Source organism: Rousettus aegyptiacus, unplaced genomic scaffold (assembly GCF_014176215.1).
Source record: "Rousettus aegyptiacus isolate mRouAeg1 unplaced genomic scaffold, mRouAeg1.p scaffold_m13_p_13, whole genome shotgun sequence".
NCBI lineage: Eukaryota > Metazoa > Chordata > Mammalia > Chiroptera > Pteropodidae > Rousettus > Rousettus aegyptiacus.
This window is the reverse complement of record NW_023416288.1, coordinates 58,594,949-58,621,584: the sequence shown is the minus strand read 5'-3', so window position 1 is coordinate 58,621,584 and position 26,636 is coordinate 58,594,949. Positions and strand designations below refer to the sequence as shown.

General features: G+C 41.0%; 1 protein-coding gene across 4 annotated transcripts in view; it reads left to right on the top strand.

The window, feature by feature from the left end:
- Window positions 1-854: 854 nt before the first annotated feature.
- The window catches only part of CALD1 (caldesmon 1), a 164,518-nt gene continuing 138,736 nt past the window's right edge, over window positions 855-26,636 (top strand). For 2 of the 4 annotated variants that reach the window (XM_036230891.1, XM_036230888.1), the window contains exon 1: window positions 856-1,048. The gene's annotated coding sequence lies outside the window, so the exon portion shown is untranslated. Of the gene's footprint in view, window positions 1,049-26,636 lie in introns of all 4 variants that reach the window. The other 2 variants (XM_036230889.1, XM_036230893.1) reach the window with 2 other exon arrangements.

The following is a 26,636-nucleotide window of genomic DNA, read 5'->3' as shown; positions in this document are numbered from 1 at the left end:
CGCGGGCATATGCGTTTGTCTACACCAGCCCCCAAACGGGTGCTGGATCTCCTCACACCCTCTCTGTTGTGCATACATTCTAGCACTATCTCCCCATTGCCAGATCTGAGGAAACAAAGGTGAGGGGGAGAGGTCGGTGGTGTGGAAAACCAGTAAGGACAGCCAAGCCCGCAGGAGCCCACCTCGCTGAGCTTCTGGTGCCACGCTCATCCTGGCAAACATTACCTGCTGAAAATGACCTTTTTTTTTCCTTCTTCTTCTTTTTTTTTTTTTGTCATTTGTTTTTATAACACATGGAGACAAATTTTAGGGAGCTGTGTGTGCCTCCTTTCAGGTTAGAATTTAGTCTGTACACCAGACCTGGGTCCTGGCCGTTGCCGGCTTTAAAATGACATAACAATTTAATTTCATTTTGTATTCACAACCGCTTTTAACAGAAATACTCTATTAAGGGCCCCTCAATTAAAAAGCCGTCTCCCCCCCCCCCACCCAATAAACTATGGACTGTTTTTAGTTTCATAGACCGTGCTTTCCTTTTAACGTTCCATTTGCGTTCTACAAGACAGCCTCCTTCTCCAAGATTAACATTTCTTATGATTGTTCCTGACAATGGATTCACTTCCAGAGGCCCTGCTAAGGATAACCAAAAAAGGGCATGGAGCAGGCTGGTTTTGGCAGCCAGCGCACAGTCTCAGAGCTTTTTAGGTCTTGGTTTTTCTGATGAGTGATTTCCTGAGCATGCCTAGGGAATGACAGGCACCTCCACAGGCAGGCTGCATCCACCTCGGCTGAGGTGTCGTCACTGGCTGCCTATTAAAAAAACCTACAGGACAATGCATACCACCGACTGCCGACTGTAAACATAGGGGATGTGTGTTCACTTAGCACGGACTTCTGGGAGGGGCTAAGGAAGGGCGGTCTGGAGTTTTATTGAATAGAGCAGTGTGTATGAGGCTGCCTGCCTGCCTGCCCTCTTGCTGTGCTCCTGCTTAAAGAAATCAGTCCTTCCTTTCCGACTTAGTCCTAGGAAGACGGTTCAGCCTACGAGGTAAGGCACAGAGGGCTTTCTTTTAATCTCTTCCAGAGAGTCTGGGGACTTTCTCCGGGTTTCAGTCCACATTCCTGGCCAAGGTAGCTGGAGATGCAAGACTGTAAAAGCCAATAAACCATGCAGATTCTCAGAGCCAGACTGAGCTTCGCTGCCCTGCAGATGTTCCCGGAAGACAAACAGGATGAGATTTCAAGTTTTGTTTGTAGAGTCAGGACGAGAGGAGAGATCACATAGAGACATATATTCAGGGGCCACCGGCAACTTTGATGAGAATAGCCTTTTGTTTAGGGGTGCGATGGGGGTTTTACCTGCCGGCCATAGACCAGTGTCAGTAGGCGAGCTGTTTGTGACAGTCTGCTCACACCAGCAGTCTCTCTTGCATCTTTTATTCTGAGAGATTTAAAGAGGTTTTGCTTTTAACAACAATAACTTTGCAGGTTGGTAAGAAGCCGAAAAGTGATGATTTTTAACCAAAGTTATTAACATTTCTTCCTGCTACCAGTATTTACGACTGGGATGCTTGAGCTTCCAGGAAATAAGGTCAGAGGTGGAAGGAGCACTGGCCTTGAGCAACAGTTGGGTTAACGTAACTGATCTGATATTTGCTAAGGAAGAAGATACCTAGCATGATCTGTTTCTTATAAAACTAATAACGGGAAAATGCGTGTCCTGGTGGGTGTGTTTTTAGAAATCACTTTCGACATCCCACCAAACTATTTCTTGAGAAATCTTAGTTTCTGTTTGAAAGCGTGCCTGAGTGTGACTAGATCATTTGAAAAGTTGTAGGTTGCAAGCGTGTTCCAGAAAGGGAGGAACGGGCTTTCATTTCAAGATAATCAGACATATTTGGGCATCTTCAACAGTAGTACAAGGCGGCTGGTCTGCAGCAGCCTGGAATTCCTTTTAGAAAGAGCTGATTGTAAAGGGTGGGGGAATTTTAGTGCTGTGGCAATACATGGTCAAATAAAGTGGATGAGAACAAAGTGCTTGGTATTCTTGGATCCCTTCTGTTGAACGGGGCTGTGCAGATGGACTCGTAAACTGAAATAATAAAATCTTTCTACTGTGTTGTGCAAAACCAGACCCATAGGACTAGAGCTGAAGTGAAAACTAGGTGGTGTGCGGCAAGAAGGGCGAATCTGAGAATTTTTTTTTTTTTTTTTTTTTAACGAATCTGGTTATTCAAGGTTTCCAGCTCCTTTGGACTGGCTCACTTTGATTTTATTCCATGAAGCAAAGCGGTTTTGTGTGGAGATTCATTAAATCATCTTTTCTCTTTATATTTAGAAGTTTGGGAATAATTTTCTCGAGAATGCCTCTCTCTCTCCTTCTAGAAGCGATATGGGATAAGAGAATTCCCCGTGAATTTCTTTTCCTGGAACAGTTGTGAGTAAGTGTGAGAGAAAGGCTGCAGGCGAAAGGCTGCAGTTTGATTATTGTCCTTTCCTCGAAGAGATCAAGTTCCAAACTATTTTCACAGCGTTTTTCACGTCAATCAAAATATAGAGGGCAATTTCTTTTTCGACTGTTCTCTAAACCATGTAGGGAATGCACTTTGGAAGGAAATCTATAATCTTGGGATTTGAGGAGAAATTCCGTTTTGAAACCAACATCTCCAAGTCTCTGAAAGTTCCAACTTTGCTACCACCGCTCTCTCCTGTCCTCGTGTGCTCCCCAACCCCAACCACCACAAAGACACGTTTTTCAAAATAATACTTTAAAATGTTCTACTTTACGCAGTGATGGAGCAAGGGGATTTGATATTTTACTTTATGGTAACTTTAGGCAGCTCTTTGTGCTACTTTCCTCCTGATGGCTATGAGCTAGAAGACATCTCCCCAAATACAGAGGTTAAAAGGAGCACGATGAAACCACAGCGCAAGAATTTCCCTTTTTATTAAAATCATTTAATAAAGAGAAATACAATGGTGCATACACCAGGAATGAATACTGTATCGATCCATAGGTAACATGCTGGGTCGTTTCCATTGTTCAAAGCCGATCAAGTGAGCAATTTTAATAATTCCGATCAAGAGATTGCTTTAAATAAATACACAGTCCCTGCATTAAAGAGGAGAACCGGGTTTACACTGCAACTTACAGGATTTAAATGAGATACACGTGAGCTTGTGCCCTGCCGGTGAGGCTATTAACAATTCTAATTGGCTCCTATCCCTGCCGCGAGGATCTCCTGTTATGGGGCATATGGAATTGGCTGGTCCTGTGTTCAGCCATAGAAAGTTCCAGAATCTAGCCTGGGTATTCTCTGTTCTGATAAGTAAAAGGCATCGCAGTAGGCCTTTTTGTACAAACACATGTGGTTGTCTCCATTTGTCATTTTCATGGTAGCACGTTTACTAGTTAGTCATTCTTTAGCAAGACAAAAAAGTGAGTTAGACATGGGTATGAAAAGGGATTAGCTCAGTCCCCATCTGCCTGCAATCTATCACGTGTCTCAGAAATGTGGGGTGAGGCCATGGTGGGGCGACGAGGGAAAATGCTGACCAAGTGGTATGCAAATAGCATGGTAGGACTAAGGAGAGGTTAGGAAGATACTGCCAAAGAATTTTCAGACTTTAGGATTCTCTGGGTAAAAATTCTCTCAGAGCCTGAAAATAGAACTATTAGCTCCTTATGGAAAGTCCTTCCTTGGTCAGGCTCATCCAAGTTTGTTATTGGAGAGATGCCCACAGGTTCTGCGTAGCTGGGTAGTTTGAAGAGATACTTGTAGCTCAGGCTTAAATCATGAGCACCACTATGGGAGCTTAGTCTCTGTATCGGTTCCCCTATTTAAATAGCCCAGACATTTGAGGAAGCCTCATCTACAGAAAGGCTGTTTGGATGATTCTACCTCCTGTAGTGGTTAAGATGCCCAAATCAAATGAGGCTCCCTCTTCTTCGTGGGCTGTATACTCCAAACTGTGCTGTAATTTGAGTCCTCTGGACAGTATGCTCATTTTGGAGGGTCTCATCTCTACTTCTTATCTACTATTTCTAATTATCTGCTCCTTCCTCATATTTGAGGACCCATGAGTGATACCTTCTGGATCCTAGTTCTTTCTAGAACTCTGAGCCCAGAGGCCGGGGAATACTCATCCACCCAATGTCATTGTCTAAATTTTGTCTCTGAAGCTCAGAGATAAAAAGTCACAAATATCAGGAAGCAGAATAAGATGGGTCATCAGTGGTGTAAGGCCACATCCAGGAACCAGGAAATCTGAAGATCTAGTTGAGTAGAATGATGACAAGGTGCTGACAATAGAAAGGCTCCAGTAAATGAGGCAGCTTCTCTGCCTCCAGCCAGAAGCATGGAACTAATCCCAGCATGTCAAGTCTGGGCCTCGTAGGGAGGCTGAGGTCATCAGGAGCACCTGGCTGTGGTTCCTGCTGGTACTGACAGCAGACTGCTCCATGGAGCTGGCTTCTCACCTCTGTTTGCTTTAGTCTTTACTATCCCCACCTGGCTCTCCTCACTGCTGATGGCGTCTTTGACTTCCCTACCTTCAGTCCTCCACATCAACCAGCTTCCCTAGCTCCTCCATCCCTAGGCCAAACATGAGGCTTTCCTGATCCGACATGGACAGTTTGCAGTGGCCCAGTTCTAGAAGGGGTCCCAGAGAACAGCAGAGAATCAGGCTCAGGTGTGTTTAAGCTAGGGGGAAGCCTCTTCACATTTTTAGAGCAGACAAGAGTAGATGTTGGAGCAATTTTTGCAGGAAAGAGCCATTCTGCTTCTCACCTCCAAACTCCCATTGGCTAGTGGGGAGTGAGTGTCGTGACAGGCCATGAGGAAGGGGTGATGAGATCGGCCCTGCCAGTCGTTCTTTCCTGTGTTGTTGTTGTTATGGATGCTTTTGAGAAGCTATAAAAACTCTAAATCCTAAAAGTCCTTTGTGAACACACTCTTTATGATTGACACCCTTGAGCTGGGGGAGGTTGGGTTGGAGACAATGGTGGATGGATCAGAACATGAGTAGGGGTGTTCTTTCTTATTTCTTGATTCTTTAGAGCAGTGGTCTCCAACCTTTTTGGCGCCAGGGACCGGTGTTCCTATGAGAATCTAATGCGTAATGATCTGAGGCGGAGCTGAGGCGGTGATGCCGGCGCTGGGGAGCGGCTGCAAATACAGATGAAGCTTTGCTCACTCACTAGCCTGCCATTTACCTCCTGCTGTGCAGCCTGGTTCTTAACAGGCCACGGACCAGTACCAGTCTACAGCTTGGGGGCGGTCTTAGATTCCGTGACTGTCTTTCTTCTTCCTTGAGAGCAGACATGCGTGGGGGCGTTCATAGCCTCCGACGAGTCCCATTTCCTTGCTAATAAATATTCCTCCTCTCCTCTCTAAGTATTACAATAAAATCCAGAGGAAGAACAAGTTGCCCATTTGTCACCTGCTCCTCGGTCCAGAGCAGGGGATGCATTTTGCTATTACCGGTGGCTGACTTGAAGGAGCAAGGGTGAGGGGTGTGCTTGCTGGTTTCCGATCAGTTTAATCCTGGTTGGAAGGGCCAGCCCTGACCTCGACCCTGGCCTGGCTATGGCCCGGGGAGGAGCAGGAGGGCAGCACTGGGTGGTGGCTCAGGCAGGGGCCGTAAGAGACCAGACAAAAGCAGGGAGGATGGGAGAGGAGGTGGACAGAAGGCCAGGCACACTGAGCAGGAGATGACCTGCTCTGGGGGAGAAGAAGGTGCCCACGCCAGAGGGGAGGTGGGCACGCGGTGAGCCCAGAGGTCCGGCTGCCTTTATCTAAGGGCCTCGCTCCTCCTTGGTGATGGCTGTGCTGGTCACTTGTTGGGAGGGGCAGTTGCACAGTGTCAAGCAAACAGGCCACCTGAACTCCAGCCTCGCGGTGGCCAGCTCAGCATGGAAGCACCGAGGGGCTGTCTGCCCGCCACGCTGCACTGCCATCTCCAGGCTCTAAGATGCTCCCTTTGTCCAGGCCTCTGCTCATCTCCGTTGAGAGTGCTTTTCAGCCCCTGACAGGGAACACAGATCCAGCCTTCTGAGACTATGCCTGGCTGTTGCCACATGACAGGCTGGATCAGGACCCGATCTCATGATTGTAGGTGTTCTGGGATGTGACACAGGGACCCAGAAACACTTGTTCAATACTCAGAGCCCCTCACAGGGAAGGAGAGACTCGTGCTGTGTGACTGCGGGTGAGGTCCCCTTGGTCTCCACCTTTGTCATCTACTAAACTAAAGGAGACCCCATTCCTGCCCTGCCCAGCCTTTTGGGGTTTCCTGGAGCCGACATGCTCTTGGTGTACGTGAGTGCCCTCTGTGCCCTACGAAGGATCAGGTAAATGGGGGGAGGTTGGTGAGCCCCCTTATCCCTGCTCTCCTTTCCCCTTCTCACTTCCGTGCTCCCTGCTCCGTCTCTGAAAGCTCACTCACTGGGTGTGGCCGCTTTCACCAGGAGCCACCAACCCAGTGCATCCCCCGGTATGAGGGTGAGTGGAGGATACAGATAAATACACAGGTAAATAGAAGGAGATGATCTTAAACGGCCTCCATTTCAAAAGAAAAAAAAAAAAAGAGGTCATCTCTAGAGAAGTAGTTTTCTATGCGGAGCTTGCAGGGGCTGGAGCAGTCGGCAGTGGCTGAGTGCTAAGAGAGCACCGAGAGCTTAGTAAAAGGATTGCTAAGCAGAAGTTGAAGGAAAATAATTTTCTCTTGGATAGTTCGAGTGAATCAGGCATTCTTATACGTATTCATTTTAGTACATGGCTTTTCTTTTTAAAAATATGTGTGTATCAATGACGATACTGGAAGATAAATTGCTTTTTAATGATTTCCTGAGGCTTTTGGCATTGTTCTGTGACTACGTAGATGAAAGCACTTGACCTGAAGGAAATCATCTCACTTGGAGAAGGATTATTAAGTAGGGATATATAGTTATTTCCTTCTACACCCACACGTAACATTCCCTCTCTCCCGTCTCAAGCTGGGTAAACCAGGCAGATCGCACCTATGTGCTAAAGATGAGCAGGACCAGGGCCAGGTGCCCAAGGGGACCAAGGGCCAGAAACATTAAGGACATAAGTTCCATTGGAAGCTCTAAGCTGGTTGGATATAAAATACAACAATGGGCTAACATGTGAGTGAAAGAGAAATAGCACAAATCGGAAGTCAGGCAGAGGTTTACAAACCAAGCGTTTGCTTAGCAAGGCAGTATGTGGACAGGTAGTGACATATGGTTAGAGCACTTGGCACAGTTCTTAGAACAAATAGACTCTTATGTTAATAAGCTTCAGTAGCTCAAGTAAAGGATTACAAGATACACGTGGAATAATAAAAGGATGGAATCACAAGGAAATCCAAGAACAGAAGCCAAGCTAGGAGCATGGGCCAAAGAGAATGGTGTTGGATTCAAGGTGGGTCAAAGATCTCAGCAGACGTCTGTGTGCTTCCATTGACGTAACTCAGCTATAGCACATGTAGCTGCTGCTTTTGTTGTTCTGCAGACTGGAAGATTCCTCCTGTGCTTCCTGGTCAAAGTCTGAAAGAAGAGATCTGATTGGTTCAGCAAATAACTATTGTCTTTGGCAAATTTCTTAGCAGGAGAGGACATCGAAGTTGACTAGCATGCCTATGGATGAACTCCCAGTGGGTCTGGCAGCAATAGTCACTTTGTGGGATGAGGGGCGGAAGCCCAGTGGGGAATTTTAGTTAGCAGAGAAAGTTAGGCACTGAAGGCAAATTAGCTAAAGTGTCCAACAGCTGTCGATGAATATCATTTGAATTTTTATGTGACTGAATTCCCAGAGAGGCAAACACCCAATGTCAGGGTCATATAGTACTTGATGACCTCTTTGGCATAGCCCGATGAACCAGTCTGGAGGGAACGTAGCCTAGAAGCTTGCACTGCTGATAACTGAAAAGATAAGAATTATCCATTGTAGAAAGATTCTAGAGAAAAACACTTGAGTGTTTTTGTTGGCGAGAAGCTTCATTTGAGTCATAGGTGTACTATACCTCCCCCCCCCAAACTAAAGCAATCTTTAAAATTCAATAAGTAATGATTTAATAATTTCAATAGATCAAAACTACTACACCTCAATGTAAATCAAAGCTAGCGTACTCTTAATCAGTGGAAGTTTCGTTTCTCATCAGTGTTTACAGTGTAATCTTTCATTCACTGAACACCTGTCTCATTGTCTGTTCAGGGGAGTGAAAAGAGAACATATCCTGTTCTGGGCTTGATCTTCAGAGAAGCGTTGACAAATGTGTATTCAAGACCGAGGGTCAAAGGCCAGAGGGGTCAGGAAAACAAAATACGAGCAACAGATACGGGATCTGGAGCTGTTTATCCCAAAGGAAGGCAAACGTAGGGGCCACAGGGATGTCGTCAAGTATTTGGAGTACTTTTGTGTGGAGAGGGGAGAAGGCAGTCATGTTTCTCATGAAAACAGAACGGAATACAAGTAGATTCACAGATTTTTTTTAAAAAAAAACTGGCCAGGGCCTTATGTCATTTAGTCCCAGGTATGCGAATAATTTTTCACCTTTTTGCTAACTCCAAACAGTTGGTAGCGACCATCTGGAAACCCTGTGTTTGGAAGGATTCTGAGGCTGAGTCTAAGCTCACCAGGGACAAAGATAATGATGTCCATTGTGTATTCAAGACCAAGGGCCATTGCGACATAAGTGTCATGTCTTATGTCACTGATATCGTCCATAGGTTCCTAACTTCTGCACCTTGGATCCCTGAGAGGTTACAAAGTTATTGCGAGTGGTAAACAAACCCACATGTGTAAAAAATATTTGACAAACTGAGTCAATAATTCATCTCACACAATATGTGCTACTATTTTTCTAATTATATAGATGCATGATGATGGTAAAATATTCCTTTATTTTAAATAATTTTTGAATTTATAGTAGGTTTTGGTGTGGTGTTTTCTCAGTCAGTAGACCTAAAACATACAATTATATAGTGTATGGGGAGACTGAGGCAAGAAATTTGGGATCTTAAGAAGAAATCCTTTAAAAAAAACTAGCCAGCACTCTATTTTTCATTTTCCATATGAGAAACTAAAGCCTAACACAGCAAGTGAAATTATACATGTATTTGCAGGTTTCTTTGATGAAATGTCAGTAAGATTCATAAAAGCAGAAAACATCTATTTTTTTTTTTTCATTAATACATGCCCAATGCCTGGCACGTCACAGAAGCCCAATAAATACCTACCTGTTGAATGAAAGGACAAACCAAGTGACTTGACCAAGATCACCCAGTGAATTTGTGGCAAAGGTGGTTCCAGATCGCACAACTTCTAAATCACAGGCTGCTCACCTTTTCAGTCCACCAGAATGCTTCTCCTGACAGCAAGAGAGAATGCTTCATTTTAACACCTCACGGATTGGGAATATTTGATGCAGCCCCATTGGCCTATAGTCCAGCAGATTTTAACCACTGCCTAAATCAGAATCGACTCTAGGGCTTGTAGGAAACATATACCCCTGAGACCCGCCCCCTGCAGATTCTGACTGGGTAGATTTAGAGTGAATTCCAACATCTATAGTGTGGAAGAACTCCCCGGTGATTTTACTAAAATACCCTGGCTCAGGAACAGTTTTGTACTTCTATGCTTAAAATAATTTATAATAGATGTATGGAGGTACTTATTCCTAAGAAGCCTAGTTGTTTAGTTTTGAGCAATTTCTCTCTAAAAGTTACAACCATATATTCCAAAAAAAAATCAATTTTGCTGGAGTTTCTCTACAAGGGCTAGAATACTTATCTGAAAATTCCTTCAGCGTTCCATACTTGTTTGGTTTGGGCACAAAGCTATCAACCCTGTAAGGTCAAGCTTTCTGATGAGATTTCCAGTGTTTGCTTTTGTAAAGCATCGAAAATGTGGTGAGAATAAAATTTCTCATGGTATTTCCACTTCCTGTTCCAGGCACCATTACTAAGTGAAATTTGGGCTCCGGGGGAAGGGTGAATGAGGACACATTTTCTCTTTAAGTATTTTTGTCCTAAAATTGTTTTGAAGATTGCTTACTTTAGATATTTAACTTACCAGGGAAAGCAGAAGATGTTTTTCTCTGTGCTCCACTTTATGGTAAGAAATGTAGAAATCTTAGCAGGGAGAGGGGTGAAATTTCCTTCACCCTCATCCTGCAGCTCCTCTGGCTTAGGTGCTTCCCTGCGCTGCCCTTTCAGAAACATGTGAGCCCTAAGAGACAAGAGACATGGAAAGAGGTGAGGGAATTCGCTTTTGTAGGACAGAAAATCCATCTCTAAGACCATCTTCCTTTACTCAGTGGTCAGGAGTTACATCCTCTGCATCGCACAGAAGAATGTACCATATTCAGAGCACCAAGTACATAAATTGTGTTCACTAAGAATTATAGAGCTCTACGTGAGTGACTTGGTACCGTAAGAATGCCAGATTGTTACTATATTTGTACCGATGCTCTTTGGTTTACAAAGCAGTACTTCCAACTGTGTACACACAAGCAGGGCTTGCTGGAGAAGAGCAGCTAAAAAGGAATTAGATTAGGATCGACTGCATGATGACAGCCTACTGACTCAGTCTCCTTTCCCTCTGGCACTGTCCCGCCTCGCCCCGCACCCTAAACAATGGCGTAAGGAGTCAGCTCATACTAGATCTCAAGAGCTAATTGTTAAATTTTCAGGATTTTGAGAACCAGTTGTTAAAAAGTCATTATTAAAAATCAAATTATATAAACTACAATTAAATAATAAGATATATTAAAAATCAAGGTAACGTATCTTCAAAACTCATCCTTTCCTAATTATTTTACGGTGTTTTACTATTATCTATGCTCTCAAGGTTAGTTACATCTGTTGTATGATGGAAATACTATAGAATACCATGCAGATGAACTTCTCTTCCCAATTCTTAGTTGATTGATATTATGTTGGGAGCTTGAGACCAACCATTTATACCAAGGAAATTTGCAAATGCTACAAATCAGACTCCCCTCCCCTCCCAGTCCCCCAGAGCTTGTTGTCAAACATTTTCTAACACACCACTGACCCTTGGGTTTCGGTTGGTAACGTTAACATCTACGCAGGAGAGCCAATCAGAATACCTGTTATCTAGTTACATGCATATTCATAATGTATGCTTATGATGGCATATTTATTTGTTTACTCATCTGTTATTTCTTAAGCTCCTAGAACAAAAGCACCATGAAATCAGCAACCTTGTCTAGGTTGTACGTGTATGTGTGTGTGTGTGTGTGTGTGCGCGCGCGTGTGCGCGTGCTGTGAGGTAAGCCTAAAAAAGTATCTTACCCCACACATAGTAGGTGCTTATTATGTGAGTTCGGTGAGTAAAGGAATAAATGTCCATAATTTCTTCTTGATAAGAAAGCTGAAGCCAATGTTAATGTTTGAACTTACTGAATCCTCTCTAATTGTAACATTATTTATTGCTCAGAACAGTGCCTAATACATACTAAGTAGCATATCTATATTTATTAGATAAAAATCCCATACATAATCTTCATAACAACCAATTGTACAGATGAGGAAACTGAATTACAGTTAGGTTAAGTGACACATCTAAGGTCACATAGCTAGTAAGTTGCAGAGCCAGGATTCAAACCTGGATAACCTGGCTTCATAGTCCGCATGCTCAGCCACCACACTGTGCCATCTGTTGGTAATTACTCCAGCTGCTGCAGACTCCTGTTTTGTGTGCAGCTCCGGAGGTGTGACCTGTTTGAGAACATACTTCAGAATCAGAAAGACTTGAGCCCGAATCTCAAAGCTATCATTTTCTAGCCAATTTCTTCACCTATAAAAATGGTATTGCTATTATTCCTCCATTTCATAGTTATTATAAGGATTAGAAACTATATCCCTAAACAACTTTGCACATGATAGGCCCTAAATTAAAAATCATCAGCTATCAGCCATGACTTCCCGTGGAGGCTATTTGCAGGCATGGGGCTTTCTTTGGCCCCCAGTGCCCTTAGCCACACACTCTCCCAAGTTGCCTATTCCTTGGCCATCAGGTAGATGGAATAAAAGAATCCAATTTCTTTTATGTCAATTTCTCAAGGAGTTGGGACTAGGACCAATAAATACTAGTTATAGGAAACCCTATTTCAGGTCAGCATAAGCATTTTGACTAACTCTGTCTGTCTCTGGGGCTTGGACAGCCCCACTCTGCAGAAGCAAACAACCTCCATCATCTTTTTCAACTGCAGAGTTTTCTCCCCTGCCCTTTTCATTGGATCTGTGCTGTCTTTACCATCCTAAACAACCTTTGTCTCGTGTGGCACAAGTGTTTTATTATACCTGAGGCTGGATCGTTATGTTGATTTTTAGTGTTTCAGACCTGGAATGAGAGAGGGAGAGAGAAGAATGAAATCAATCAGGAGAAAAAGGACTGAACTAGGGAGGAAGAGCGAACAGACGTGGATTGGTAGTTATCAACCCAACCCTTGTTGGTTAGAGATGGTTGAGAAGGTGAGCTAGCTCATCCAACTGCCTGTGGGCGTACTGCTATGTGACAGGCACTGTTCTAGCCAAAAATAACGACCTCAGAGCAGTAAAATAAATTGAATAACTTGCCCAGCTGGCAAATGGCGGAGCTGGATTCAGCCCCACTCCCTGACTTCAACCCTTTCCATCTCCCTACAGCTGTCTGTTCTGTGTCTTTCCTCAGGAAAGCGATGGAAAACAGAGCAGGAGGTTTCCGTAACCAATCATTATAATTTGTCAGAGAGCCCCACTGCAGTTCAGATAGACAAGCGCGCTGTCATTCTCTGCCATATAAGGAAGCAGGCTACACACTACTTCTTTCACAACTGACTCAAGAGATTATTCAAGTGAGAGCTAGATAAGATGAGCATCTAGGCCTATAGCAGTTTTTTTTTTTTTTTTTTTTAAGGATAAACCTGCAGAAATACTTCTGTGTTGTTTGATTTTTCCTCGTAGCAGAGATAGCTTAACAAGTAGGTTATACCTTTTCTCTGACTCAAGGGGAGATATTCTAGAATTAGGTACTGAAGGACTGACTCTGGGTCCAAAAACATTAAGCCGTTGGAGTGTTTGATTGTGTCAAACTTAGATATTCCAGAGGCCAAGGAGGAGTTGATTCTGTGAGGAACGGGTGAGAAGTCAAGGACTGTACCTCCCTGTGCAGTGACAGTCCACCTGCCTGGCCAGCTGTCCTTGAATATCGTATTTATCACTAAGGCTTCGTATTTTAGTTTGACCTTCCTGCCCCAGACACAGAATAGTCATGTGATCACTCTTTGCCTTAACGATCAGTCAGTGGGGGTTTCAGAACATGGCCCTGGAACCAACTTCCTGGAGGAGGAAGAAAGTGAGGCATTCGCTGTTAGAATTATTTACTCAGGATCAGACACCGCGATCTTGCCTTAGAGGGTGCCTGTTCTTCCAGATAACTTGAAGAAGCATTCATTATCCTTCTCATGAGAAAACTATCAAAAGTCTGGTCAACTTCTGCTAACTCCCCATCTTTGACCAGATGGCATCTGGGATCTTAGTTGCCAAGGGCTGCTGGAACAAAGGACCACAAACTGGGTGGCTTTCACAGCAGAAACTTATTATCTCATGGTTCTTAAAGCTAGAAGTTCAATATCAAGGTGTCAGCAGGGTTGATTTCTTCTGAGTACTTCTAGGGTACGGTCTGTTCTAGGCCTATCTCCTCGGCTTCCAGGTGGCCGTCTTCATGGTCACGTAGCATTCTCCCTGTGTGTGCATCTGTATCCAAATTTCCTCCTCTTATAAAGACACCAGCCATGTTAGATGTGGGCTCATCCTAATGGCCTCATTTTAACTTGATTACCCCCAGGAAAGGCCCTATCTGTAGATTCTGAAGTACTCAAAATAAGGTCACATTCTGAGGTACTAGGAGTTAGGACATCAACATAAGAATTTTGAGGGAGACACAATTTAACCCCTAAGATGCCCCACTTGAAAATGGTAGTAGAAATCCATATGCTGTATTTTCTGAAACTGAGTGCCAAAGACCCTGTTGCTGGTGGTATTCCATCTCCCCTTGAGGTCTGGGGAATGCTGAGTTAGCAATTGCTTGGCCTTTTGAACCTGCCTTTGACATTTGCTGTCTGCCTTTCGCAATACCAAATTCTGATCCAGTAAAAAGTCAAAAGAGGTCTCCGAAATGACGCACTGAAGTGCAGTTTCACATACTGTGGCCTATATGTGGAAGCCTGTGAAACCACGGTGGCAGACAGTCTGGTATGCAGCCATCAGAAGCGGGGGAAGGGGCTTGGTGAGGAGGTTTGGCCGAGGCAGCCCTGCAAGTCTGAGAGGCAGAGAGCTGGGAGGAGGCGAGCGAGCAGCTTTGGAGCAGCCGGCTGGGGAGGCAGCAACAGGTGGGACTTGGCGTATGCCTGTGGTGGGTGGAAAGCAGGGATGGGTGTTTCTACTCGTTTTTGTACATGCTGATGATAACCACTAACCTCCAAATACAGGGGAAAATATTAGAAGCCTACACATATTTTTGCTCCGAGTCATTTGTCTCTTGCCTTTTGTTTCCTTCTATCTCTTCTCCATCTATCCTTAAATTTTTATCCTCTTTTCCTCTCAGTGGCCCTCCTAACTTTATCTGCATTAGGCGTGGTTGGTTGCAAGCTGCCTACGCATCATACTCATCTCCTGTTTCTCCTTTTCCTTTAACCACTATTTCCCTTTACCCCTTCCCGAAAGCTCTTCTCGATGTTCCAGCTTCAGCCCTGCCGACGACTACTCTCTATCCTCGGCCAGAGACGGTCTACAAGAGAGGGCGACTATGTCATTATTATCCAAATCAGGACACTTTTGAGAGGGAAAGAGGGAGCTATTAACAATTTCTCTACAATAACAGTTCTACACGGGGACTGGCCTGGGCACTAGGGGTGGTTATCCCATCCATGAGTTTGTTTTCTGTCCTCATTGATCTCACTTCGCTCTAGCAACCACTCCTTCTGTTTATGTCCCTTAAAAAAAAAAAAATCAAAACTCTTATGTTCTGATTTTTCTTTTTATTTCCACCCCAAGAATCTTTATGTATTTTTGTCCAGATGAATCTTTATCTTCCCTTGTCCCCTCCTCAGTTTCTCTTCTAATGCACTCTGGGACTTGTCTCACTGCGTGTGCCCCTCCTCCTCCTCCTTCCCTCCCTTTGCTTTGGGACAGTCTTGACTGCATCTCGGGGAGGCCATATTTATCCGCCATAATACATGCAAGACGGATGCCCTAAATTTCTGTGGCAGAGCTGAAAACACACACACACACACACACACACACACACACACACACACACATACAACCACCAGTGCCCTCAGCTGTTAACGTTGCTTTGGGTCTCAGGTGAGCCCTTAGTAGACTGTCTGCCACTTCACTACCTCTTCCAGAGACTAGAACAATCTCGACACCACGTGAGCAGCCACACCTAGAACTGTCATGCACACGTGTTCTGTGTATATGTCTGGGGACCTTGCAGTACGTGTTTCTGATACGTGTACATGTATACACCTAGAGTTGAAAATACATGGCCTGAAAAATAAAAAGAAAATGTAGTTAAAGCTAACTGTGCGTCGCCTTCATTATGACTTCTGTAATCTGAATTATTTTATCCTCTAAAGTAATAAATACCAAAGGCCCAGCAGTGGCTGCTCCAGGCTTAACACAAGTAGAAACAAACTTTGAGGCAAAAAGATAGAATAAACATTGACTTAGGTCCTTTTTGAATGTAGTTCTTTTAATGATTCAGTCATCTGCAGCTTAGGGTTCATTCTGAAAAATCACTTTAATTATCAACTACGGTCGTGGGAGGAAGGCCTGAAGCTCCTTCTCAACTGTAACATGAGAAAGGCAGACTTTTTCCTCCTGCAAATTACTGGAAACCAGTCTCTAGGTGTCTGAAATACTTGACAGGCTAACACTGTGTCAGCTGGAAAAAACTTCTCATTCTTTTCATTTCTCTATTTACTTATTGTAGGGTTTTGACCATAATTTTCTTTCTGCTTTCTTCAAGTACCCTGAAAATTAATGAATGAGGGAAGGACAGTGAAAGAAAATACTTTATGGAAGGAAATAGGGTTCTTTTAAAGTTCTCTCCTTCCTCCCTCCCTCCCTCTCTCCCTCCCTTCCTTCCTTCCACCTACCCCTCCTATCCCTTCCTGCCCCTCCCCCTTCCATTCTCCCTCCTTTTTTTTTTTCTTTTTCTATTTTTGGTGCCTTCTCCCACTGAGATTCATACAGTTAGAACTGTTCTATTGTTGTCGTGCTTTATGCATTAGCCATGATGACTTTAGGTCTCTCTCTCTCTCTCTCTCTCTCTCTCTCTCTCTCTCGTTCAGATATATCTTTTTTTAAAGACTGATGATAACGAAAGGGAAAAATCAAAATACTTCAACCACACTGCACAGGGTAGGTATATAGTTATGGCAATCGCGTAATAGAAATGTCTGCCAAGGAGCTCTGTGTTGCCCCAAATTGGATGGAGTGATTATGTCAGCCAGCCTGGAACTGCTGACCAACCCGTGTTTGAGTAAATAAGAAATGAAAAGTGCAGGAGTTTGAGAATATATATTTTTTTAACTTTCACATCTTTCCATATTTCTGCTCTTAGATAAAGTGATACAATAAAGTGATTACTCTTTCCACTGGGAATAGTTTCTAGCTTGCTAACTCTTTTTTCCTGAGAGTATTTGCAATAAAGTTTAAGTTTTTGATGTCTTGGCTCTTATATTTTGTGGGGGTCTCAGATTGCAGGTGGTGGTCTACTAGAGAAGTAGCCCCAGTTCTGCCTCTTGTCCATAGATGATACCCTGTGTGGTTTTTGAACATAGTCCCTGTGCCTCAGGCTTCCTAATTATAAACCGACAATAGCCTTTTCCCTTCTCTGTAACACCCAGGTAGGGAGTGAGGAGATCTTTTTTATAAAGGCACTTTTGGCAGTAAAGTGTCTTTAAGACATTATTTTCTTTTATTTTTTTTCCTTTGAAATATGAACATTTTTGCTGGTTGTTTGGTTTTTTGAGGGGTGGGGGAGATGTAAATCATGTATTCATACAGAGAACCCTTCTAGATTCAAAGTTTAGAATTTGAGGTTTCTAAAAATTATCCCAGGCATGACAGCTTCAGCTGACTCCTTCTTCTGAGGCTGCCTCAACCTCAGTTTCAGCCTTTCTTTTTTTCCTTTCGTTTTTAAGCTTCTGGAGCAAGCGTATTTCTTTCCTTCCTCACCTGTCAAAACAATATTGACAATCATCTTGTTTAAAGATAATCTGAGACCCTGAGGTGCTGAAAAATGATGGTTAAGACAGATTAACATTAAAATTCAATATTAGCTTTTTCTGTAATGTAGTCAGAAAAGTTTTTTTAAAGCTTTATCTAAAACCAAAGCACATGGTAAATAGTTGCAGATCTTAGAACCTTATTGCCCTCAGAATCACTAAAATTGTCTTTCATTGGCATTTAAATTTCTACTGCATGATATCATATACATGAAAGTGCTGTTTTGTAATATCTATAATTATAATATCTATAGCCAAATACACTAAAGTTTAAAAATGCTCTAAGAACGTAAAAGGAAGAGTAAAGAAAAACATGTTTGATCTTAGCAAGTATGCTTGGAGCCAAGCTTGCACAAGCGATCTTATGAGTGGGTCAAATTGTTTATTTTTATTATTTTCAAAATGAAATTTTATTTTAGAATAGTTTTTAGATTCACAGAGGAGTTGCAAGAATATTACAGAGTTCTCTATGTGCAATTTCCTCTATTAACATTCCTATGCACATTTGTGGCAACTAATGAAACAATATCAATATGTTATTGTTAACAAAACTCTATACTTTATTTGACTTGCTTTAGGCTTTGCCTACTGTCCTTTTTTTTTTTTTTTTTTTTTTTAAGCCTCTTAAAACAAAATCATTTTTTATGCGGTAAAAACTTAATATGTACTTCAGGGAGATATTAATGGAACTCTAATACATGAGTGAAAATTGCGTAAGCGAACTCTTTTCTTGAACACATGCTAACTGATCAGCAATCTCCCGATAATTTTCCACCTGGAATACCCTAGGCCTTCTCTGGTCTCTGGTTTGTTTCCCTTGGGATTCCTCAGCCTGCTTCACCTGATGCCAGATGCTGAAACCCTACTGCTGCTACCTGAGGCTGGTCTCCTCAAACAGATGGTTATATTCCAGTGGCACCTTGCACTGTCATTCTTCAGTTTCAGGTAGAAGCTTTAGAGGGAAAGCATTTACCTGGCTATTGTACTGCTGAAACTCTGCCTTTAACTAACAACATACCATAGTCACTTGTAAGAGCTTTGACATTAATGAAGATTTTTTTTTTTAAAAGGCCCGATCCATGTTGCCCCAAATCTTGAAATTTATAGGATTTGGCCAGTTTAAAAGCACCCCGATAATGAAAAATATCTATTACTAAAATATGAGTTACGAAGGCGCTTGCTTTGTAGAAATCACCCCGATAATAGCCTTTCATACACTAAGCTTCCACACGTTCTTTGAAATATGAGTTAGCGGCAGATAATAGCAGGAAAAAAATCTATTTAATTCAGTTTCTGCCTTTGACATGATGATGTCAGGCAGGTGACTCAATCTTCTGGGGCGTCAATTCTTCTAACAAAGGGGTTGGACAAGATGTGGTCTCTCCCAGTTTTAACCTTGTTTGGATTTGTGGCTTTGTAACTTTCCCTCATAAGGTTTGCTCCAGTCCTTCCTACCAAGGTTATTTCCTTCATGTTCTTGTGCTTTTACCGACAAATCACTTTAAACAGGGGAGGAGGGGACTACATTTTTCAGTTCAAATTGTAATTACAGATGAGTTGCTTTCAAAGTAAACAGTAATGTGATTTATTACAGTTGGTGTGTTTTTTGAGTTGATTTTGTGTAGAGATACAATATAACACTTACCTACAATGAAATCAATGAAGATGAAAATATATGATGATCAGGAAATACAACTATCTTCCTTGGTGTCTTCATATCAAAAAAATTAATTGGAGGAATCTACTTATCGATGAGTGAAACTAATATTCTTGACTCAAGGTAGGCCTTTAAACCTCCTGATAGCACTTTGAGTTGGTCATCTAAGTATAAGTAGAGCTGGTAAGAGATACCTTTCATAAAAGAAATGATTAAGTTGACTCTCAAATAGGAAGACATCAAAGTCAAGGAAGAGAATAAGAACTCAAGGCTTGGGGTACAGATGATTGCTAGGTTTAGCCATCTGCTTTAGTCTTTCCTGTTCCACATGCAGCTCTATAGTTTACATAAAAGTATCTCTCCAGAGGATCAGAAAGAACAGATTTATGGAACCAGATGTGAGTTAGCATTTCTACAGGTGTGGCTCTGCAGCTGAAAGAACATGTTGTACCAGGGATGGAGTTTCTTATTATGTAATCAATATAAATTACCACTAGACTTTTACAGAGGCTGATAAAGCAAACATGTGTCATTTGGATTGGCCTTCTGGTATATAAAGAAAACCTGCTTCACTTGGGGGCGCAACGTGAAAAAATGCACCATTTAGTATTTATAAAAGACTTGGTAGCAAATACCATCACAGTGATCAGGCAAAGTCGTTCCAGTTTGCGCACAGAGGGAATAGTTGGTGTTTATGTATTTTCCTTCCTCAAGGAAGACAAGGAACAGTTCATAAATATTTATAAAGTCTCTCGGCATCTGATAGGAAAGGGCCAAGAGGATGAAAATAATTAGAAGGTTGTGGGGGTAGGGGACGCGGAAATAGAACAAAAGAGAAAAGTTGAAAAAGAATAGAATTGGTTAAACTTAAAGAGGCAAATATTCTCTTTGGTACAGAAAGTCAGACCTAAAGTCAGGGCTATAAAAAATTTTTGGTGAATTGTAGAGCATGTTGATGACGATACTCAAAAAAAGATTTAAAAATTTTAAATAGAGTAAAAATGTTGACTAACTTTGTGTCAACGAAGTAACACGCTTGTTTTGGTTTTCTTTAAAAAACTGGGTTTTAAATGTTTCATTAAATATAATGAGAGCTGTGTCCGTGTCTCCCACAAAGATTGTGAATCTGTCCATTTCTCCTTGTAAAATTGGTAATATGTCTCAAGGCTCTGTTGTTTGAAACATACACATACATTCATGATTTTCAAATCTTCCCGATGGAGAATTCCTTTTATCACTAATTCATCTTAAATTCTATTTTGTGTGGTAGTAATATTACTGTGTCTTTCCTTCTATTGTTATTGATTACATAACTTTTAAGCCTTTCATTTTTAATATTTCTGTGTAAATATTTAAAGTGGATCTCTCATAAATTGCATGTAGGTAAATTTCTAAATACAATCAGAGAGATTTCTGTCATTCGATGTATGAGATAAATCCATTATATTTATTATTATTAATGATATATACGAATATCTGAAAACACAGGAGAAACTTAATTTTAAATAATAAAATAGTTACATTTTCAAATAACAAATTAGTTACGTTTTCAAATAATTAGCTCACTGTGTTTTTCTTCAAGCTTCAAACAGCAATTTAAGTAAATTATCTCTAAATTTAAAGCAAAGGGTCCAGGCCCTAGGTAGTGTAGTTATTATGCAAGCCATATCGAACATATTATTTGAAAATGTAGCTAACCTACAGAATAAAAGTGCTAAATTTTTGTCTCCAATAGTAGAAAGTTAACAACTAACAATAATAAAGCCACATATTCAAGACAGTTTGGTATTAGAATAGACAGACAGATCCGTGAAGCAGAGAGGACCTGCAGAAATAGACACCATCCTCCTCATCTTTCCAACGTTATTATAACTATAAATATTGCTCCTAGGTGACCACATAGTATACTGTGACTACATTTTTTTTATACTACTACCTTCTCCCCTTTAATGATAGTTTTCTGTCATTAATGTGAACATTGAACTGTTTTCAATATGGTCAAATACATTAGGTATTTGTCTTTTTTTTTCTCTCTAAAGATATTCTTCCTGGAAACTTCTTGGAATTTTCTAGGATTGTTGCACAGCTAGCTGTTCAAAATCTTTACCTCACAGTCATTTTAGGATTGAAAGGAATTTTCTTTTCATGTGAGCTGAAATTTGAATCCTCTGCCTCCTAGATCCCATCATTCCTTTTTCTTTGTACCCCTATTTTTATGGGGAAGATCATCTAGGATCTTCCTGAACATGAGTGCAGAGGAGGAAACCTTTTCTAATGTCTTTGATTTGTCTCATACTTGATTGATTTTTTGGCTGGGCATAGAATTCTAGGCTAGAAACCATTTTTTTCTCAAACTTCTCAAAATGTGCGTGCATTATCTTCTAGATTCCAATGTTGATCTCTTAACAAGCCTGATGCTCTTTTAATTCCTGAATATCTATATGTTGCCTAAACTTTTCCTTTCTGGAAGTATATAGAATCATCTATTTGTCTTCAATATTGTGAAATTTCATAACAATGTACCCTGGTATTATTTGGGTTTTTATTTGTTCGAACCTCTACACCCGAACACGTAGTGGGCCTGGTCAATCTAGAAAAATATATTTTTTAGTTATAGGACATTTGCTTATATTATTTTGCTGATAATTTTCTCCCTTCATTTCCATGCTCATTCTTGCTCTCTCTTCTGGATCCCCTAAATTGACCATCTGATTTTATATTTTCTCAAAACTTTTTTTTTACTATCTTATTCTAATATCTAGGAGGATTCCTTACTTTTGTCTTTATAGTCATTGTTTTTAATGATAATTTTTTAAATTTTCAACAGTTCTTTTGTTGCTGTCATTGCTTTAGATGTCCCTTTTTATAATATCCTATCTTTTATTCAGAGATACAAAAGTTCTTTTAACTCCTTTGAAAAATTATTTATATTTTTACATGCTTTTCTGTTCCTGTCTCACCTGTATTTCCTTTGTGTTCCTATTTTCTATTGTTTGAGCTGGTCTCTCATTCTTTCCTCAGAATCCTGGTGACCCCTGGCTGGCTGTCCACATATAGGAGTTAGACAATAAAAAGCTATCAGAAACTCTAGGAGGGCACTGATGGCCTCAGTGGCAGAAAACAGGCCAGTTTTGTTTTTTGTGTTTTTTTCCAATGGACAATCAAATCACCAAATGCCTGCATCTCTAGATCCTTTCTCTTGGACAAGTTTATCGAAAGAAGACTTTCGCAATCTCTTTATGGTTGTTCTAAACCAAGCTCCAGCATTCCGAGAAGTTTTAAGGCATTGCCTAGATTGTGAAGGCGCTCCCCTAAGGATAGTTTCCCATTTCCCTTTATTGGTCTCTGTTAGTTTCACTGGTTTTGGATCACATTTCATATCAGTTTGGGGCTGGAACTAAGCAGGCAGTTCAGATCTTAATTTCATTCCCTCACACAGAAAGGGGCTTGCACTCTCTCTCTCTTTCTTTCTCTCTCTCTCTCTCTCTCAGTCTCTCTCTCTCTCCCCCACCCCACTGCCTCTGCTCAGTGTTTATTTATCTCTTGCTCCTAGGTTGCTTCCCTATTAGTAGGTTACCAGGGTTAGAGTATTCCTATTTCTGTTCATGAAGGAACACAACCTTTCCAGCTCTTGGCTTTATGAAGGAACCCTGCTGCAGTTTCCTGCCATGTTACCATGAATGCCACCACACCTTTGACTCAGGCTAGCTGAGATCTATCTTTGAATTCCCTCTATATTCTGTAACCTGGAGATGTTTCTCTCCTGCTTTCAAGCGTATTTAAGTGTTTCTAACTGTTTTTCTGACCTTTTTCCTACAACATTTATGTATTTGAAACAGAATAAGAACATTTTTTGGATCTGTTGAGTTCACTGTGTTGAACAGAAATCTAAAGTAATTGACTCATAATTCTCATCTCTTAGAACATGGAATAAATTATAATGTCTGCTTATATATATGTTATAAATCCTTAGCCATCAATTGTATCTATAAAGTGCTTTCCTATTAGAATTTTTATAATATTTATTTTTCTATATTCTATATATCAATTTGTTTGTCACTAAACTGGTAATTTGGGGATGTTGGCCAAAGGGAAAATTTTTTCTGCTTGTTTTCCTCATCACAACCTAGCTCCCAGATAATAAATTTGATGGGTAAAACTGAGTGCTTTGGAGTATCCCAATAGCCAATGCCACTTTTTTTTTTTTAAACTTTCAAGTTTTACCTATTTCTTCATTCAGTCTGCATTATCAATTGAGGGAAATTAAATTAACCTAGTGAAAATTTAGCCTTGAATATATTTTGAAAGGTAATTTGTTGCCTCCTTTGGAGATGATAGCAATGGTGGGCAGAAGATACTCAGAGACACAGCGTTCTGTGTTTGTGTGTAAATAGGGAACCTTCATGACGGTCAGAAAAGCTCCCCCTGGTCCTCTTTCCTAGTCCATGCTCTGTCTCTTAAACAAGAGTGATTTTCTAATGGGAGAAATGGAAATCTTACTCCTTGAGGATTACGAGGAATGTGAGATCTGGAGACCTCACTTTGTACATATGTTAAAGCATTAACCCAACCATACAAGCTTCTTCTCATGCTAACATGGTTGGTCTTATTAAGATGTCTCAATTCATTGAGGATATAAGGACAATATAATTTTGTTTTTCCCCTAACCTCTAACTGTTCTATGTCCAACTTCCTTTTGTTACTAGGTATAGGAATCCCTTAATTACATTTCTGTCCACCTCCTAAACTCAAGAAGAATAAATTTTTATTTTAAAATTTAAATCTCATCTCATATTGGACTCAGAACTCTGCTCCCACCTCCACCCTGATGCCCCCAGCATAGAGTAGGGTGGCTTCGAGTGCCAGGGCTATGACTCTTGAACGACGTCCCCTCTTTCTTCCCAGTAAATAATCCTGGAACACTGAGAGGAAAGAGGAGGAAGAAAAGGTCTCTACTATACTTCCCACAATAACTGATTGTTATAAAAGGATCTAGAATAGTTGCCTGGATCTTTATGGTGAATGCCGATAGTTTCCAATGATTAGACATAGGCACTGCTTCCGACCAAATGACATGCCACATGCCTGGTGAGTTACAGTGGAAATGAGTCTCAGAGACTTGCAAACATCTACTAGCCAGCAAGCACAAAAACAATTATAAAACCTATTCTGTATACTTGGGAAAGTTCTCTCTCAGTCCTTTTAGTTGCTCCAACAAATACCTTATGCAAAAGTTTTACTCCCTGGCAAATGTTAACAATATTCTGATGACAGGATCAGCTTCCCTTCTAGCCAAGCTCAAATATTTCATTAAATGGGTACAGGCCTGCATAGAATCCTAGATTTATGGCATTCCTCCAAATCAGGGTTTACCAGATTCTCAGTCCCTGTACGCACAAGGATGGAGATGCCTGTACATTTCTACATTTCTAGCCTACCAATCACATATATTGAGCACCCACTCATTTGCCAAATAAAAATTATTTCCACATCTTTTATGCTCTGTTACAGACCTTCGGGTGTGAATTTAGATAGTAATATTTAAAACACCTCTTACACTTTTGGGAGTGTGTACACCTGATTAGACTCCGCTATATACTAACAATAGTTCCTAGGGTTCGGTTAGAATTAATTTACATACATGAATACATTGACCACACTAGAATATTTAATATTAACTTTCCAACAATATAAATTGGTCATAACACTGAGTTAACTCTTTGAATATAGGTGATGATAGACTCATTCCCAAGGGATTTTTTTTTTAAAGTTAACTAAAGATTTTAGATGAAAATAAAATAATAGTAAGAAAATAATATAACCAGGGGAAAGACTAACTCAGAAAATCTATATTTACTAAGGAAATAATATTGAGGCTAGAATCCACGAGGATTTTATACTCCTCCCAGCCTCCTACTTTCAAGCTAAAATTACCAAAAAAAAGTTCATGTGTTATATTGGGGACACAAATAATATACATGCCACCATCTTGCTCCTGGCCTTTGACTGACATTGCTAATTAAACATAGCATTCTTTCTCGTGGCTTCAGAATTCTTTTCAACTCAGTATTCTAAGCAGCTGACGCTGGTAGATCAACATTGATAGACAAGAGAGAACCCAGCTGTAGTGCAGAAGGCATGGGGTCTGTACTAGCTGTCAGGCCTAGGTAAAATATTGAACCTTTTCGAGCTTCCATTTCCTCATCTGTAAAAAGGTAGGGGTGGGAGTTATAAGAAACAAATGAAATGATATGAATAACTTAGCACAGAGCCTGTAGAGGTTCAATAAATATTAGTTCCCTCTTCTCACAGCCATGAATTTTTTACCAAGCTGTTATATGTTACTTTTAGCTCGTGCCTTTTTCCAGAACACTACTTCATCTAGAACAAAATGTACATTCAACAGGGTAGAGTTGTCTATATTTTGACTGTCAGTTTTAGTCATGTCTGTCATTTTTTATTTTCCAACATGAAAAGAGAGGTTTAGAGTAGTCACATTGGAAAACAAAGAAAATAAGATTAAAATTCCCTCAACTCAACTTTGGAGCCACTAAAATATTAATGCCTTGACAGCTTACTCACAATCGCAAAAGGCTGTAAGCCAACATTTTGCTTTGTATTGTAGAGGTGATGAGAACATATTTTCATTGCTGAAAAAAAATTAAGCTATACAGACAGAAATGGGACATGGGAGCCAAATTCCACAAGAACACCCTCAAGTTTAAGGCTTTTCCCCCATAGTTTGACAATATTTAGAAAACCAAAAACTATAAAGTTTTAAAAGGAATCTTGGATGGCTTACAGATAAAGTAAGGTCACCCAAACACTTGGTAGATATTGAATTTTTATAAAAGTATATAAATTGATGAATATTATTCTCAGAAGTAGCATAAACTTAAGAATCATAAATGCTTACTAAAAGTGAACATATTGTGACTAGTTGCCAATTGCCGTCTAATCATCCCAATTGGCCTAATCCTGCATTTTCAGCAAATAGACTTAAATCCTACCCATATGTAATAAATCAAATAGTTGGAGAAGGCCAGTCATCCAATGGGTTACCCTCAGCTGTTTTAATCAGTGTTTTCTAAGTATTCCCAGTTTCTGACACACCTTTGAATTGCCAGATTATGCCTCGTGAGGGATCTATCCTCTTTCTCCAGTTGGTTCTAATTATACTATGATTTATTTATAAGAACGTGTACTATGAACTTCAGTAGGATCGATACATGTTGTTCTTCCAATAGTTAATATACTTTTGTACAGAACCCTAAGACAACAGTGTGCCCTCTGAGGTGCTCCGTGGAGTGAGAGCTAGTATGCAACCGTTGTACTGGCCAATGAGAGGATCGAACCATTGATTTCTTTCTTAGTACTCCCCCTTGTGGTGGTAGAAGGCTTTCTCTTTTTCCTGCACCTGAGTGTGAGCCAATTTTTGAAACAGTAGCAATATGATGAAACCCACAGTTTACCTGTGAGGCTGGCATCTCCTGAGCCATGCAGGAAGGACTAACCACCCAGGTTGCATATATATTTTCCCACGAAACCATCTATTAGCATGAGCTGTCAACTGAGAAGACGGTTTCTTTGGTCTTGGGTGCTATTCCATTCACTCTCTACTGATTGAAAGTCAAGCCATAACTCCAGGTTCAACTCATATACTACCACT